We start from the raw sequence: 7,053 nt of genomic DNA, 5'->3' as shown, positions 1-7,053 counted from the left end.
AGACCATTAGGATTACCTCATGCATGCAGGTTACCTATCGTGGCAAAGAGCGGGGACAAATAATGCACACTTGCATGTGCCAAACTGTCGTCATTTGACAGCCATCAGTGAATGTGAAAGCGAACATGGCTTTCGATTTGAAGGCACACCCCTACTCGTGTAAACACGTTCGGCTCCCCGTCTCTGATATGCCCAGGCTTGTTCGTGGGATAAGACCATCCGAAGGGATGAATGGCCAATGGATGACATACCAAAAATGAACGGTCTGGATGCTCTCTGATTTTTTTTAGAAGAATTAATCTCGTTGTAGCCAGTTGTGGCTTTTTAGGAAATGAATTCAAACAAAATGAAATCCAACTCACCCCCGCTGACAGTTAGGATGTTGATTTTTTGTTTGTTTCCAAGTGAAGGGATAGTCTTATCCTATGTAAAAGCCGGGCCAGATCTGAGACCGGGAGCCGAGCTGGTTTTTTTTTTTTTTTTTTTTTACACGAGAAGGAGTGTGTCATTCCATCTTTGGAGTATACATGGTTATCCCCTACCCCCACCACTGCTCGTCCTTCCCACTCACACACCGCCAATGGCCTCACTTAATTAGCATGATTCATAAAGGTTAAAACGAACCACAAAATTAATGATTAATATTTTTTTTTCTTTTTTTTTATCATGCAAGGCGATTAGTTTTAACGGGAAAAATATAAGGTAAAATTTAAGCTCGATTTACAATATTAGAGACAGTTGTCAAGTTTTAACAATGGCATTGTTTTACTAATAAAACGGGCACACAAAGGGGGCAAAAGACACGTAGAATATTCCCCACTTTTCTGCGACGTGCATTAATTTTTATTAAACGATTTCTGCACTGTTGCGGGATTTTGATCTGAGGTCGGTTGGCGGGCACACCATCTATCACAAATCCTTCGATTCTGTTAATTCTTTTTTTATTTTGCATTGTCGGGTAGCGTTTACTAAAATATTTCTCCACTGTTGCGGGATTTTGATCTGAGGTCGGTTGGCGGGCTCACCATCTATCACAAATCCTTCGATTCTGTTAATTCCTTTTTATATTTAGTCAAGTTTTGACTAAATATTTTAACATCGAGGGGGAATCGAAACGAGGGTCGTGGTGTATGTGCGTGTGTGTGTCTGTGTGTGTGTCTGTGTGTGTGTGTGTGTAGAGCGATTCAGACTAAACTACTGGACCGATCTTTATGAAATTTGACATGAGAGTTCCTGGGTATGAAATCCCCGAACGTTTTTTTCATTTTTTTGATAAATGTCTTTGATGACGTCATATCCGGCTTTTCGTGAAAGTTGAGGCGGCACTGTCACGCCCTCATTTTTCAACCAAATTGGTTGAAATTTTGGTCAAGTACTCTTCGACGAAGCCCGGGGTTCGGTATTGCATTTCAGCTTGGTGGCTTAAAAATTAATTAATGACTTTGGTCATTAAAAATCTGAAAATTGTAAAAAAAATTAAAAATTTATAAAACGATCCAAATTTACGTTTATCTTATTCTCCATCATTTGCTGATTCCAAAAACATATCAATATGTTATATTTGGATTAAAAACAAGCTCTGAAAATTAAATATATAAAAATTATTATCAAATTTTTTTTTTCGAAATCAATTTAAAAACACTTTCAACGTATTCCTTGTCGGTTCCTGATTCCAAAAATATATAGATATGATATGTTTGGATTAAAAACACGCTCAGAAAGTTAAAACGAAGAGAGGTACAGAAAAGCGTGCTATCCTTCTTAGCGCAACGAATACCCCGCTCTTCTTGTCAATTCCACGGGCACTGCCTTTGCCACGGGCGGTGGAGTGACGATGCTACGAGTATACGGTCTTGCTGCGTTCAGTTTCATTCTGTGAGTTCGACAGCTACTTGACTAAATATTGTATTTTCGCCTTACGCGACTTGTTTTTATTTTGCATAGGCTTTTAGCGTTGCTTTCAACGCTCTAAACTCAAATAATTGTAAAAGACCGTGAACGCGTTCAGAATGAAATAGGGTGAGATTTAGCGATACAAATTGGTCTTGAAGCTTGTAAAGCTGTGGTCCTTCGGGGTATATATCGGTAGAATGTTGTTCAATGTTCTGTGCTATTCAAGTGCAGCTGTCAAACATTGATACGATCCTTCATGAACCTGCGACGCTTTCAGCTTTAAGTTTTGAAGGCCGTGAGCTCATTTAGTATTAAAGAGGGTGAGACGTGGAGATAACAAAAGAATATGTCACGATCCAAAGTTGCTGTTCTTATTACAACATTGAAATTGTTCAAGGTTCTGTACCATGGCTGTCGCACATGTTCAAAAAGCATCAGTCGTTCATTCTTGAACCGTTGGTGTTTTAAACACTTTCTGTTTTTGGAGTTTTAAAGGCAGTGAGTGCATTCAATGTTAAGGTGGGTGGGACTATACAGATACAAATCTTTATGTGAGGGTTTAAATCTGCTTCCCTTCTGGTAACATGTATTCAAGGTTCTGTGCTATTCAACTGTAGCTGTTTTGTCATACATTTGTCAAACCTTTTAGTGGAGCTTCGGGAACTGTGTACGTTAGTTAAAACACTTTCAGCTTCAATAGGTTTGAAGGCTGTGAGTGCATTCAGTGCCAAGTTGAGAAGGATATGGAGATTCAACGTTTCCTATCCCCCAGAGTGACTCTCCTGTTGGTAGAAGTTTTGCAATGTTTTGTGGTGGTTATTTGTAGGTTTTTGTTGTATATTTATCAAACACTGTTGGACTGTGGTTCTTGGACCTTTGACTTGATTTGAACGTTTTCAACTTGAGGAGAATTGAAGAACATGTTTGATTCACTCTTAAAATGGGTGGAGCACAGAGATAACAATTGTTTATGTAACGCCCTCAAGTCACTGTCATTTTGGTGGAGGCTTTGCAAGGTTCTATGCCATTCATCTGCGTGTGGCTGTTTTCATGAATTTGTCAAACCATTAAATTTTAGTGGTGCTTCTTGAGCCTAAGTCGTTACTTTGAACGCTTTCAGCTCGAATAGTTTTGAACTCCGCCCGTGAGCGCTAAGGTGCGTGGGGTATAGAGATATACAACTCTTTTTATATATAACACTTATTACTGTCCTTCTGGTAGAGGTTTTGGAAAATGCTACGCTATTCATTTGTGGCTGTTTATCGTGCATTTTTCAGAACCCCTCAGACGTTGCTTATTGAACCTTAGACGTTACTTTGAAAAAATATTGCTTGAGACGTTTTCAAGGCAGTGTGCATTCACTGTTAGGGTGGGTGGGGCATAGAGATAAAATCTTGAAAGTTACTGTCCTTGTGACGTTTTATTGTACATTTTCAGAACCTTTTAGGTGTTGCTTAATGAACCTTCGACGTTACTTCGAAAAAAATATTGCTTGAGGAGTTTTCAAGGCAGTGTGCATTCACTGTTTGGGTGGGTGGGACATAGAGATAAATCTTAAAAGTTACTGTCCGTATTATATGATGTTTTATTGTACATTTTGGAACCCTTTAGGCGTTGGTTCGTAAATCTTTGACGTTACAGTGTACTTTGAACGTATTTAACTCGAGTATTCAAGGCAGTGTGCATTCACTGTAAGGGTGGGTGGGACATAGAAATAAATCCTTAAAGTTGCTGTCTTCATTATGAACATTTTGCAAGGGTCTGTGCCAGTCATTTGTGGCGGTTTAGTGTCAATACAAAAGACATCTCTTAGACGTTGCTTAGGGAACCCTTGACGTGTCTTTGAAAAATGTCAGCCTGAGTAGTTTAGAACGCCGTGTGCATTTACTGACAGGGTTGTTTGACGCGTGGGTGAGAGTCTTTAAAGTTACCGTCCTACTTGTGAACGTTTCGCAAGGATTTGTGCTGTTCGTTTGTTGTTGTTCGTCGTGCATTGGCCAACACAGTTTGATGGTGCTTGCGTGTCTTCTAGCTGTTCAAGCTCTGAGTCTTTCGTCGGTCGACTTGGGCTGTATCAGTGTATGGTGTGGCCCTTCTTCTTACAAAACCTAGTTAATTAGCTATTAAGATTGTTACCTTTCAGCTGTTTACCTTCACACAGTGTCTCTTTTATCAAAGGACACCTGCACTGAAAGGACATCTTCGTGTGGTCTCCCAATGGCTTGACCATAGCAGCTGCCACTGTCGCGCGATGCCATTAAAGCAATTTCTTCACATGTCAAGTTAGATGAATATATGGATTTGCGGCGACCGTTAGCCGCCATGTTGGCTTGTTTTCAATGCACTTAAAGATGTGTAATAAATGAGACGACAAAACAGTATCATTTGTATTTGATTTATGCTCTCAGCAGCAATGGGTCTTTAACCGAAGGATGGTGTTTTGGAAGGCCAGTGCGACAAGGAATTGAGGTAATCAATCTTACCTCACAAATGTGTAACGGCGCTACATGCGAGTTTGAATGAAAAGCATGACACTTAAAGCGATTACAATTATGTACAATTAAAGATGTGTAATTAATGAGACGACAAAATTGTACTATTTGTACTGCTTGATTTATGTGTTGTGCAGAACGAGATCTTTTACCGAAGGTCAGTGTTTTGGAAGGCCAGTGCGACTAGGAATGTTGGTAATCAATCTTACCTCACGAATGTGTAACAGCCACAAGGGAGATGACGTTAGTATGATGTATGACAAATAAGACCTCAGACTTTTTCGTCGCGAGCAGCTGTCATCTTTTGCCTTTGTAAATAAGTAGCATTAGCACGTGAAATCGTTTATTACAATGTCTCGACGGGTCACTGTCAAACGCTTTGATTATGTAAATAGTTGAGATTGTTCAGATGATGTCGTGGCGGTAATCTTTACACAGAATCATGTGGGCTGATTTTTCGAGAATTCCATTACCTTTAAATTGTAAACATTTATATATCTGTACATCCTAACTACACAGAACGCTATTGTTGATTTGTTTTTCTCTCGAGAATGCCATTACCTTAAAAGAGCTATGTACGTTACACTTAACCTCGCAGACAAATTCACCGTAACGCTCGATATAAGTTGTCAAGGCCATTGAAGAAAGGCGTGACAATTTCGACACGTGCCGTTGCCTTTATGAAGCGCACAAATCGGTGAGCTTTTGACGTCACACTTGTAACAAAATATATTTCTTTCCGACACAGTTCTTAGTGCACAATGCAACTGGTCGAACAAATCACCGAACAAATAGGGCTGACTCGTCAGCTCTAGTGCATATGTTCTGAATTGTCCTGCATAGTTACATTTTGTCAAGTTTTGACTAAATGTTTTAACGTAGAGGGGGAATCGAGACGAGGGTCGTGGTGTATGTGTGTGTGTCTGTCTGTCTGTCTGTCTGTCTGTGCGTGTGTGTGTGTGTAGAGCGATTCAGACCAAACTACCGGACCGATCTTTATGAAATTTGACATGAGAGTTCCTGGGAATGATATCCCCGGACGTTTTTTTTTCTTTTTTTCGATAAATACATTTGATGACGTCATATCCGGCTTTTTGTAAAAGTTGAGGCGGCACTGTCACACCCTCATTTTTCAATCAAATTGATTGAAATTTTGGCCAAGCAATCTTCGACGAAGGCCGGACTTCGGTTGTGCATTTCAGCTTGGTGGCTTAAAAATTAATAAATGACTTTGGTCATTAAAAATCTGAAAATTGTAAAAAAAAATTTTGTTTTTAAAACGATCCAAATTTACGTTCATCTTATTCTTCATCATTTTCTAATTCCAAAAACATATAAATATGTTATATTCGGATTAAAAACAAGCTCTGAAAATTAAAAATATAAAAATTATTATTAAAATAAAATTTCCGAAATCGATTTAAAAACAATTTCATCTTATTCCGTGTGGGTTCCTGATTCCAAAAACATATAGATGTGATATGTTTGGATTAAAAACACGCTCAGAAAGTTAAAAAGAATATAGATAAAGAAAAGCGTGCTATCCTTCTCAGCGCAACTACTACCCCGCTCTTCTTGTCAATTTCACTGCCTTTGCATCGACTGACGATGCTACGAGTATACGCTCTTGCTGTAAAAATGCAGTGAGTTCAGTTTCATTCTGTTAGTTCGACAGCTTGACTAAATGTTGTAATTTCGCCTTACGTGACTTGTTTTTAATTACCCACCGCGGGTTAGGGGGAAGAATTTACCCGATGCTCCACAGCATGTCGTAAGAGGCGACTAACGGATTCTGTTTCTCTTTTTACCCTTGTTAAGTGTTTCTTGTATAGAATATAGTCAATTTTTGTAAAGATTTTAGTCAAGCAGTATGTAAGAAATGTTAAGTCCTTTGTACTGGAAACTTGCATTCTCCCTGTAAGGTAATACATTGTACTACGTTGCAAGCCCCTGGAGCAAATTTTTGATTAGAGCTTTTGTGAGCAAGAAAAAATTGACAAGTGGCTCTATCCATCTCCCCCCTTTCCCCGTCGCGATATAACCTTCGTGGTTGAAAACGACGTTAAACACCAAATAAAGAAAAGAAAGTTTTTAATTGTGTTGGCTGTTAGTTGTGTGTACGTGTGTGTGTGTGTGTGTGTGTGTGTGTGTGTGTGTGTGTGTGTGTGTGTGTGTGTGTGTGTGTGTGTGTGTGTGTGTGTGTGAACCTTTTCCTAACAATTTGTCAAAAGCGTTCTGTGAACCAAATAGTGATGTTTTGGCAGAATGTGACATTTTCCCACACACGCAACGTTTTCGAATTAAGTAGCAGTAGTAAAATTAATATTAAAAGTCGTACGGTTTTTAGCCATTAAGGACTTGAGTGTTTGTCCGCTTTTAAAAAGAAAGAAGAAAATAAGAAAAGAAAACAAGAGGAGGGCAGGGGGTGGGGTTGAGATGATGATGCTCTGTGGAATTCGTTAAAAAGAAAAGTAGTTATGATGTTTTTTAGTAAGAATTATAAGTCTGTATTCTATATCCTGAATAACGGATTTGTAAAATGATTTTTTATTCAAAACGAGTTAAAAGGTAGAACCTTTCAGGATCACCAATAAAAGCAAATAGATGAGCGTTAAAATCGCCACATGACTGAGACATAAAGCATAAATTTAAAGGTGTCACTATTTCA

The sequence above is a fragment of the Littorina saxatilis genome, linkage group LG3, assembly GCF_037325665.1.
Source record: "Littorina saxatilis isolate snail1 linkage group LG3, US_GU_Lsax_2.0, whole genome shotgun sequence".
Taxonomy (NCBI): Eukaryota; Metazoa; Mollusca; class Gastropoda; order Littorinimorpha; family Littorinidae; genus Littorina; species Littorina saxatilis.
The sequence above is the reverse complement of the archived record's forward strand: the minus strand, read 5'-3'. Positions refer to the sequence as shown.